At 49.6% G+C, this 9,140-nt stretch overlaps 1 long non-coding RNA gene across 1 annotated transcript; it reads left to right on the plus strand.

Moving 5' to 3' along the window:
- Positions 1–3,417: 3,417 nt before the first annotated feature.
- On the plus strand, positions 3,418–8,835 carry LOC119926991. The gene is made up of 5 exons (XR_005450378.1): positions 3,418–3,467; positions 5,038–5,122; positions 7,876–8,027; positions 8,590–8,660; positions 8,745–8,835. It is a non-coding gene; the product is annotated as an uncharacterized LOC119926991 (long non-coding RNA).
- The last annotated feature ends 305 nt before the right edge of the window (positions 8,836–9,140 follow it).

Raw genomic sequence — 9,140 nt, forward strand, 5'->3', positions numbered from 1 at the left:
GGTTGACTTATAAGTGGGCAAAGGTGCTAGAAGCAGGGCCTCTGCTCTCTCAGCACCAAGGCCCGCCTTGGATCCAGGATTCTGTACTGGGACTAGATTCTACCGACTGGACTTTGAGCTGAAGAAGACCCGGGACCCTGAAATTTATAGACAGGTCAAACCTACCAGAGTCCACAGTCCAGTCTTCAGGATTGCCCCTCACAGAACTCTGGCTCCCAGAAAAAGGAGCCCTTTGGTGCTCTTGGGGGTGAGGCCAGTAGGGGGTGGTGGGGCCCAAGAGAAAAGGGACCCAGCAGCAGGAATGGGTTCATTGGCAATATCAGGTTTTCTCTGTCTGTGTATCTGTGTGTGTCCCATCACTTGTGGAGGAGGAGCGTAGTAAGGAATCCATGCTGAAACCAAATGAGTCGGGGGCTGGAAGTATGACTGGTTCAAGTAATTTGCCTTGTCATTGCAAGTAGTTTCCTGACTTGAAAGCATTAGAGTGATGGTTTGAGGGAGATTCATGTGGGATGCAGGGTCCTTTTGGTGTCAATAATTTTTGTAAATCGAGAGCTGAAAGGAGCTTCTGAAAGCACCATTCAACCCAGGTTTGCAGAATGGAATGTTCCAATAGCCCTGTGATTCAAGGTTCTGTGAAACTCATAATGATAAAGATATTGGCATTTAAGTACTTACTATTTGGCAGGCCCTGTATTAAGCCTGGATATAAGCAAATCTGGTTGGACAGGGTCCCTGTCCAACATGGGGCTCCTAATTTTAATCTCCATGTTACAGTTAAAGAAACCGGGCTACAGAGAAGTTGTGTCATGCCTAGGGTAACACAGCCGACAAATGGCAAGACCAGGCTTGACGGGGCAGGTCCTTGTGCTCTAACCATTAGGCCATGCTGCTTCATGTCAAGTTGACATACTTTACCCTCCCCCGCTCACACCTAGTGCCATCAATGTGTTATCTATGTGAAGTAGGTTTTACTGTGGCATACACTGCAATCAAATGATAGTGGGCTTGAATCTGGTGTGCGATACTTAGGGGTCAGTGGGCTGGGGGTTATTACAGGCTCATGGGGGTTATTTCAGACCAATGTGAGTTATTAAGCGAGGGTCTATATGGGTTAATTCACGTCTCGTGGCATACGTATCAGATGTCTGACATCTCCATCATCAGCGTCGCCTTCCACCTTGGGTGGCTCGGACTTCTTCAGCTCCATCCTCATCATTTCCCTCAGCTCTGACGTCTCCCTCGTCTCTGGCTCCCCCTGCTCCATCAGGTCTGTGTACTGTTGGTTTAAGGCAGACAGGACTCTCACAGCACCAACCCCTTGCAGTGCACAGCTCAGGGTAGGATGACTTGAAGGAGAATCTGACCAGCTATTACTTTCTAAACAGCAGCTGCACCACACATCATCCTGGCATTGAGGACCATCACCTTGGATTGTGAGTACAGTCAAATCAATTCTCAAATTTGCCCCACCATTGAGCAATGGGTCACGTTGCCACCACAAAGGGAAGGTTTTGAGTGTGTGTGTGTATGTGATGGGGTTAGCTTTTGGGATGGCATAGTGAGGCAGGGACTGCCACTCTTGGTAAAGAGGCTGGTTCTGGAAACAGGTTCTGTGCAGCGAACTGATTCTGTTGGACATGACTGTGGGACTGAGAAGACCCAGGGCCCTTAATTCCATATCAAATCTCCCTGCGTCAACAGTTCTGTATGCAGGCTCACCCTGCACATCCTCAGACTCTGGAAGAGGCACCCTCTGTCTCTGACAGTGGTGGCTTCTGGTGGCCTGGTGTCAGGGGCAGGACAAGGTGGCATCAATGTATCCACTCCATTGGTCTCGGAGAAGCAGAGCCTTGAGAACTCCTGTCCGAGTCCAAGTCAGCTGGGGTGTGGATTGGGAGGAGAAGAGCAGTGAGGCTTGGTACTAGCAGTTAACTTGTGCAGTTGAGCTGGACTTCCAGTCCCTGGAGAAGGAGCCCCTCCTGAAGCAGCAGAGCTGGGGTTCTGAGGAGGGGAGCCACTAAGAATCAATAGGGCAGAATGTAGCAATCAACTTACCTGGGGTGGTGACTTTTTCTGGGGGGGAGGGGAGGCAGGGGGGAAACGGTGCTTGTCTTACCCCCAGGCCTCCCACCCCCCAAAAAAGCAAACAAAAACTCAAGTCGTCTGCAATTTCCTACTCCATCTTCAGCTGTGAGAGCTGTTGCTCTTGGAGACTGTGTTGGCTAATATATGAGGACCTGAGGGCAGGGTGGAGAAACGGGCTCCTCAGGCTCACTAATTCACCAATTCCAAGGCCAGTTTCCTCAACACCACTTGGGTTTCAGCCAGGACCAGCACTGAAGCTACATTCAACTGACTTCCCTCAGAGCAATGGTTCAGGCTCCTCCACCAGGCACCCAAAGGAGTTTTTGTTGGCGAGTCCCAAGTTTTTGCCCACACCCCTACCAACTCCATGTCTTGCCGGATCAGACACACAAAGAAGTCCTGCAATGCTCTGCTTGGGGTAGGATAACCAAGGGCGGAATCTGACCAACTATTTCTCTCCAAACAGATGCTGTTAAATGCAAGCTCTGGCCTTGAGGATCATCCCCTTGCAGAGTGGGCACAGACAAGTCAATCACAGACTTGCCCCGCCAGATTGAACTGTGTGGACCATGTGGTCATTACCAAGGGAAGGTTTTTTGATTTTGTTGTTTTTGGGTGTGTGTGTGTGTGTGTGTGTGTGTGTGTGTGTGTGTGTGTGTGTGTAAAATGGGGTTAGCTTTTGGGGAAGAACAGTTAGGAGGAGGCTACCACTCTTGGTATGGAGGCTGGTTGTGGAAACTAGGTCTGGAGCTCTGTGCAGGGAACTGGCTCTGACTGACTTGACTGTGAGACTGAGAAGATGCAGGCCCCTTAATTCTTTAGATGGGGCAAACCTCCCTGTGCCCACAGTCCCATCAGTGGGGTCAACCTGCTCACCCTCAAGCCCTGGGGAAGGGACCTGTCTGGGCCTGCCAGTGGTGGCTTCTGTGAGTCCAGTGTCTGGAGTTGGACAGGAAGACTATCGCTATGACTATTTTGTTCCTCTTTGAAAAGCAGACTTCTGTGACTGAGTTGTCACAGGTGTGGACAGGGAGCACAGAAGGCAAGCATTGCACTCACAAATGAAACTAGTCCAGTTTGGTTTGGACTTCCAGTCCCTGGAGTACAAGCCCCTTCTGGACTAACAGTTTTGGAGGGGGGTGGCTAAGTATTAGTCGGGCACAGTTTTGTATTCAGCTTGTGTGAAAAATGGTCTATTTCTGGAGCCCTCAAATCTGATGGTGTTGGAGTCTTTGGTAGGAGAGAGAATTGAATTCTTGCCAAAAAAAGTCATCTGAAACCCACACCCTTCTCTCTCCAGCTTGGTGACCACTGATTCTCCTGAAGAAATTAGTGTCTGGTGATTAAGATGTGGTCCTCAGCTGTGGTCAGAAGGCATGGTGAGAAACCCAAACCTTTAGTATCAGTAATCCAGGTGTCCCTGCCAAGGTTTCAGTATGCACGGGCCAGGACCAGTGGAGCAGCTCTAATTATTCCCCACCTATCATCAGGCCGACGTTCCGGAGTCCAGTACCATGTGTGCAGAGGAGGCCTCGGCATTCAGTCTCCCAAGTTGCATGTCCAAAAGACTCCGAGACCTGGCAGGAAGCCCCACAGCCTCAAAGCCTGACAGTGCACGAGTTGGGGGTGGGATGACTGAGGACAGACTCTTTGACTAGCTACTAGTCCCTTGTCAAAGGCTGCCCAATACACTTTGCGGGTCTTGATGATCATCCTTCTGCAGTTTAGACAGTCAGGTCAAATCTCAAACTTGCTCTGTTATTGAGATGGAGCCATGGTCTGTACTGCTACCTCAAAGAGAAGGGGTGTGGGTGTGTAAGTGTGAGAATGTGATGGGTTGTGGGGATAGAACAGTGAGGAAGAGGCTGTCCCTGTTGACACAGAAGCTGGTTCTGGAAATAGGGTCTGTAACTCTGTGTAGGGCACTGATTCTGTCTGTCTTGACAGTGGGACTGAAGACTTGGAGCCCTTAATTCTAGACAGGTCAAATCTCCTGTGCCTAAAGTCTTGCATTCAGAATCACCCAGCAAATCTGCAGGCCCCAAAGAAGGGCCTTTTGTGTGTCTGACAAAGGCTTCTAGGGAAGCCAAGTAGGGGGTGCCCTGTCAGGAGTAAGGCAGGTATTGTCACTGTGTACCTCATCCTCTCATCCTGAGAAATTGAATTGTGGGGATTTTAGTAGGAAATGGTTGTCAGTGATGAAACACAATGAGGTGCAGTAGATAGATTTCCTTGAGAGTGATGCATAAAGCCTGGGGAGCTGAAAATGCAGGCACTGTACTAGAAACTGAGTGCTGGCCAACATACAAATGTGCCAGATATCTCTGGGCTCGAGAATACAAGTCCTACAGGCCTGATGTTTTTTTGTTTTTGTTTGGGGGGAGGAAGGGGGGGCAGGGAAGTGGCTTCTTGGGCAGAGAGGGGTTTAGTGTGAAGAGTAGGGTAGAGCACATTAGTGAACAGTCCTCTCATTGGAACTGCCTTGCACATCTCTAACTCCCACAGAAGGGACCTTGGCATGTCTGCTAGGCATTGCTCCCAGAGGAGTAGGAGGCAAGTGTCCAGACTGACATGGAATGAGAGAGAGAGAGTCAGTCAGTAAGTCAGTCTCTGCTGTTAGCTCCGTTCTTCTCTGAGGTCCTGAAGCCTAGAACCTGAGCCTTTGAGGGAGCATAGAAAGATGTGGTTCTGAGTACTGCAGGCCTTTCCACTCCCCTATTTAGTCTGCCATTACACTGGAGACTTCTTGCCCTTTGAGTCCAGCTCTGTCTCTGGATGGAAGTGTGGGGATCGAATGGCAGGGTTAGGGAAGAGTGGAGAATTCAGGTTGTCTGTGACTGGCCTCTCATGTATTGAACAATAGGTTGATTTGGTGGTGGTGGAGCAATATCCCTATTTTGGAGAAGCTGCTTTCTTTACATCTCCTCCTTTTTGCTTCTCAACATTCAGGAACACTAACAGACCACTCGTGCCAGGGAGCACTGTTGGAGAGAATCCAGGCACTAGCCCCCAACCCTCGACTGTCTCATAGCCGGTAAGAATGAATTTAACTGTGCTCAGCAAAAAGGAGTCCCCTCCCTCATTGACTCTCATGCTTATTTCCTTCATCCTCTGTTCTAGACTTTTAACTAGTGTCAGAAGAAAAGAGCAACTTTCTCCCCCAACTCCCTCCTTGTCATGGAGGCAACTGGCAGTGCTGAACCCTGTACTCTATTGCTACTATTACTATTACTACTACTATGGTGTTACTACCACCAAAGATTCTAGTGACACTGAAGCCACTGGATTTGCCCTGCCCCCAAATATTCCTCATCCTTCCTAGCTCGCTCTCATCTGCCTGATTTCAAAATCAGTCCCCTCAAAGTTGGCCTCTGATTTCTCTTGCTTCTCACTGCCTGAACACTTCCGTCTAGTTTTTTTGCCTTCATGATGCTGAATAATTCATTCATTCAAACATATTTATTGAGCGCTTATTGTCTGCAGAACACTGTAGTAAGCCCTTGGAAAGTACAATTTGGCAACAAATAGAGACAATCCCTACCCAACAACGGGCTCACAATCTAGAAGGGGGGAGACAGACAACAAAACAAGTAGACAGGCATCCATAGTATCAATATAAAGAAATAGAACTATAGATATACACACATCATTAATACAATAAACAGAATAATAAATATGTACATACATACATACACAAGTGCTGTGTGGTGGGGAGAGGGGTAGAGCGGGGGAGGGACTCGGGGTGCTGGGGAGGGGAGGAGAAGCAGAGGACAAGTGGGGGCTCAGTCTGGGAAGGCCTCCTGGAGGAGGTGAGACTTCAGTAGGGCTTTGAAGGGGGAAAGGGTGCTAGTTTGGCAGATGTGAAGAGGAAGGGCATTTCAGGTCAGAGGTAGGACTGTGGGCCAGTGGTCGACGGCGGGACAGGTGGGAACGAGGCACAGTGAGGAGGTTAGCCCTGGAGGAGCGGAGTATGTGGGCTGGGCTGTAGAAGGAGAGAAGGGAAGTGAGGTAGGAGGGGGCAAGGTGATGGAGAGCTTTGAAGCCAAGAGTGAGGAGTTTGTGTTTGATACAAAGGTGATAGGCAACCACTGGAGACTTTTGAGGAGGGGGGTGACATGTCCAGATCATTTCTGTAGAATCAATTCCTTCCTCACTGCTTTTCATTCATGCCCACACTTCAGCTAGTTTTAAGGAAAAAACAAACACCTGACTTGTACCCCATAATCCCGCCACACTGCTCACTCCATACCCTTCCTACCATTCTTATCCAAAACCCTAGAAAGCATCATTTATACCAGCTGCTTCTTTTTCCTTTTTAACCACCACCTCAGTCTTTCTAAAATAGAGCTCCACTCATTTGAGACTACAGATTTCCTTCTCATCCTTATCCTTGTCCTCCTTCATTTCCATAATAATATTAATAATAATGATTTTCATTAACTGCTTACTCTGTTGTCAAGCACTGTTCTAAGCACAGGGGTAGGTAGAAGCTAATCAGGTTGGACATAGTCTCTGTCCTACATGGGAAAGGGCTCATAGTCGTAATGCCCATTTTACAGATGAGGTAACTAAGACTGAGAAGTGAAGGGACTTGCCCAGGCAGCAGTCCCACAGCAGGCAAGTGGCAGATAGGGGATTAGAACCCAAGTCCTTCTGATGCACAGGTCTCTGCTCTAGCCATTAGCTCTAACTCCTCCCGCTCCTCCTCCCTAAATCCGTCAGGATGCTGTTCTGTCCTGTGTTTTTTGGCCTCTCAGCTGCTTCTGACACGGTGGACCACCTTGTTCACCTGTGAACACTACATACTGGCCATCTCCCCAACACATCCCCCTCCTGGTTTTCCTCCTCTGGCCTTTTTCTTGCTTTTGCTCTGACGTCCTCTAGCTCCCTCCTCTTACCTGTAAGTGGCCCCCAAGCTTGGATCCTCTTCTCTTCTCATGCTTTCCCCACTCCCTTAGACCTCAGATGGTCCCACAGATATCCCCAACCTAGCCTCATTGTTCTCCCTCTACAACTCAGCCCACCTGCTCACTTCTTGAGGTGAGCTACTCATGGGGCTTCTCTCTTAGATCTGCACTCTTACGTGCTCACTCTCCTCCTTTTTCCTTAGACCCTCAAACTCCTCCCCAACCATCTTATGTGGCAGACCATTGCCTTCCATCTTGAAAGAGCTTCTGAGATGACATCTTCTCCAGGAGGCAGTACGTGATGAATCTTTCCTCTCTCCAACCTATTTTCCCCCCACAAACTGCCACTTTAATGCTTTCATGGTTGAGAGACTTGGGCATTCACTTAACCTGCTGTGGCACCTAGACTCTAGGAAGAAGTACCAGAATATGACAGGTACCTGTTTCCCCTGCTAGAAGGTAATGCCGCAACAGGCAGGGAACAGCATACTTGCTGATGGACTGCAGGGTCTGTAACTAATCCAAGCGTATCCACCACTGCAAATGTGCACCAGTCAGGACCAGTAGAGAAACAACAGTCTGGTGCATGCTAGGATTTGTGGAAGGGCTCCCTTAGGTGCTTTTTGAGAATTGTGGAGGTAGAATCATGTGTGAAAGATGGTGGTCTCACACACCCGAAGACTGTCCTCTAGGTCTGAGTCTCCATCTAGCCAGATGGGAGGCAGTTTGGGAGATGGAGGGGTATTGGGCTGGGGGAATGGAAGGAGAGCAGGTGGAGCTACTGCCTTGAGTTCTGAGAGCAGAGGGAGAACTTTCTAACTTCATACTGGTGGAGAGATTCCAGGGCAAATGTTCTTTCCTTCCCATTCCCTATCCCTAGAGGAGCCCCTGGATGGTGATGGCAACCGACTCTGTTGGCTCTCGGTCCCAGAAGGAGCTGTCAACCAGAATCCCAACCTGGAGCTCCCAGGGAGGATGGCTCCTCTTCTCTCCCCAGCCCAGCAGCGAGCAGCTTGGGTGTGGATGACTCCGGTGAGTGGAGGTGGGATTGTGGGGGTAGTTGGGTGATGTTAATGCTTCTGTAGAGGCTCCTCAATGCATTTCTAGAGCTCTGGAGAGAGGATCCAACTGTCTCATTCCCAGAACCATGAGTCTAGGAAGAAGTACCAGAATATGACAGGTACCTGTTTCCCCTGCTAGAAGGTAATGTCTTCTAGCCTGGAGAAATGGAGCCAGGAACCACACTGCCTGTCCAAAAGAAGATGAAGTGTGCGTGTGTTTGTGTCTACATGTGCATGCATGATGGGGATTAGTCTTATGAGGAAGGGGCTGCTGCTGTCAGCACAGTAGCTTGTTCTGGAAATGAGAGTTAACACAGCCAACTCACTCTGTTTGACTTGACTCTGGGACCTGAGGAGACCCAGGGACCTTAAAACTTAGGCGGGTCCAACCTCCTTGTGCCCCCAGTACCACCTGCAGGGTCACCTTGCCTCTCCCCTTTCCCCTGGGGTGTGGGTTGGGGGGAAGTGTCGGGAATGTTGCCTTGTCATTTCTCTCGAGATCAGAATTGTGGGGGTACCAATCTGACTTTCAGGTGCACCTGAAAACAGGGAAGAGCCAAATTAGCAGACGTTTCTTCAAATCAAGTTGTGTCCTGTTTTGCAGGTACATGGAATATTTCCAGACTTTGAAATAGAGACAGCTCTGCTGTCATCAACTCTGTCATAATCCTGTGTGTCATGTCCTCAGGCAGGTCTCTGTCCCGGCTGGCGGTCAATGGTCCACACCTATTTGGGATGTCTCGGCGGGGAGATTTCAATGTCCTCCATCCCGGGTGACGGTCGATGGTCTGCTCTGGTTTGTGGCTGCTCAGCAGAGTTATTTCCCAAGTCCAGGAATTCATCGGCCAGGACCATTTGAGAAGCTTCAGCACTGCCCTGCTCGTGTCAACCTGAGGCTCTTCTGGCCCCATCCACAGAGGAAGTATTGACGGTGAGTCCCAAATCCCCCACCTCTATGCCCAGCTAGTCTTGAGATCTTGGTGGAAGAACCGTAGCCCTTAATTCCTTGGCCATGCATGGCTCAGAGCTGGATGACCAAGGGGCAAATCTGACTGTCTCCAACTCTGTCTACAGAGGCTGTTTG

The sequence above is a fragment of the Tachyglossus aculeatus genome, chromosome 4 (assembly GCF_015852505.1).
Source record: "Tachyglossus aculeatus isolate mTacAcu1 chromosome 4, mTacAcu1.pri, whole genome shotgun sequence".
Taxonomy (NCBI): Eukaryota; Metazoa; Chordata; class Mammalia; order Monotremata; family Tachyglossidae; genus Tachyglossus; species Tachyglossus aculeatus.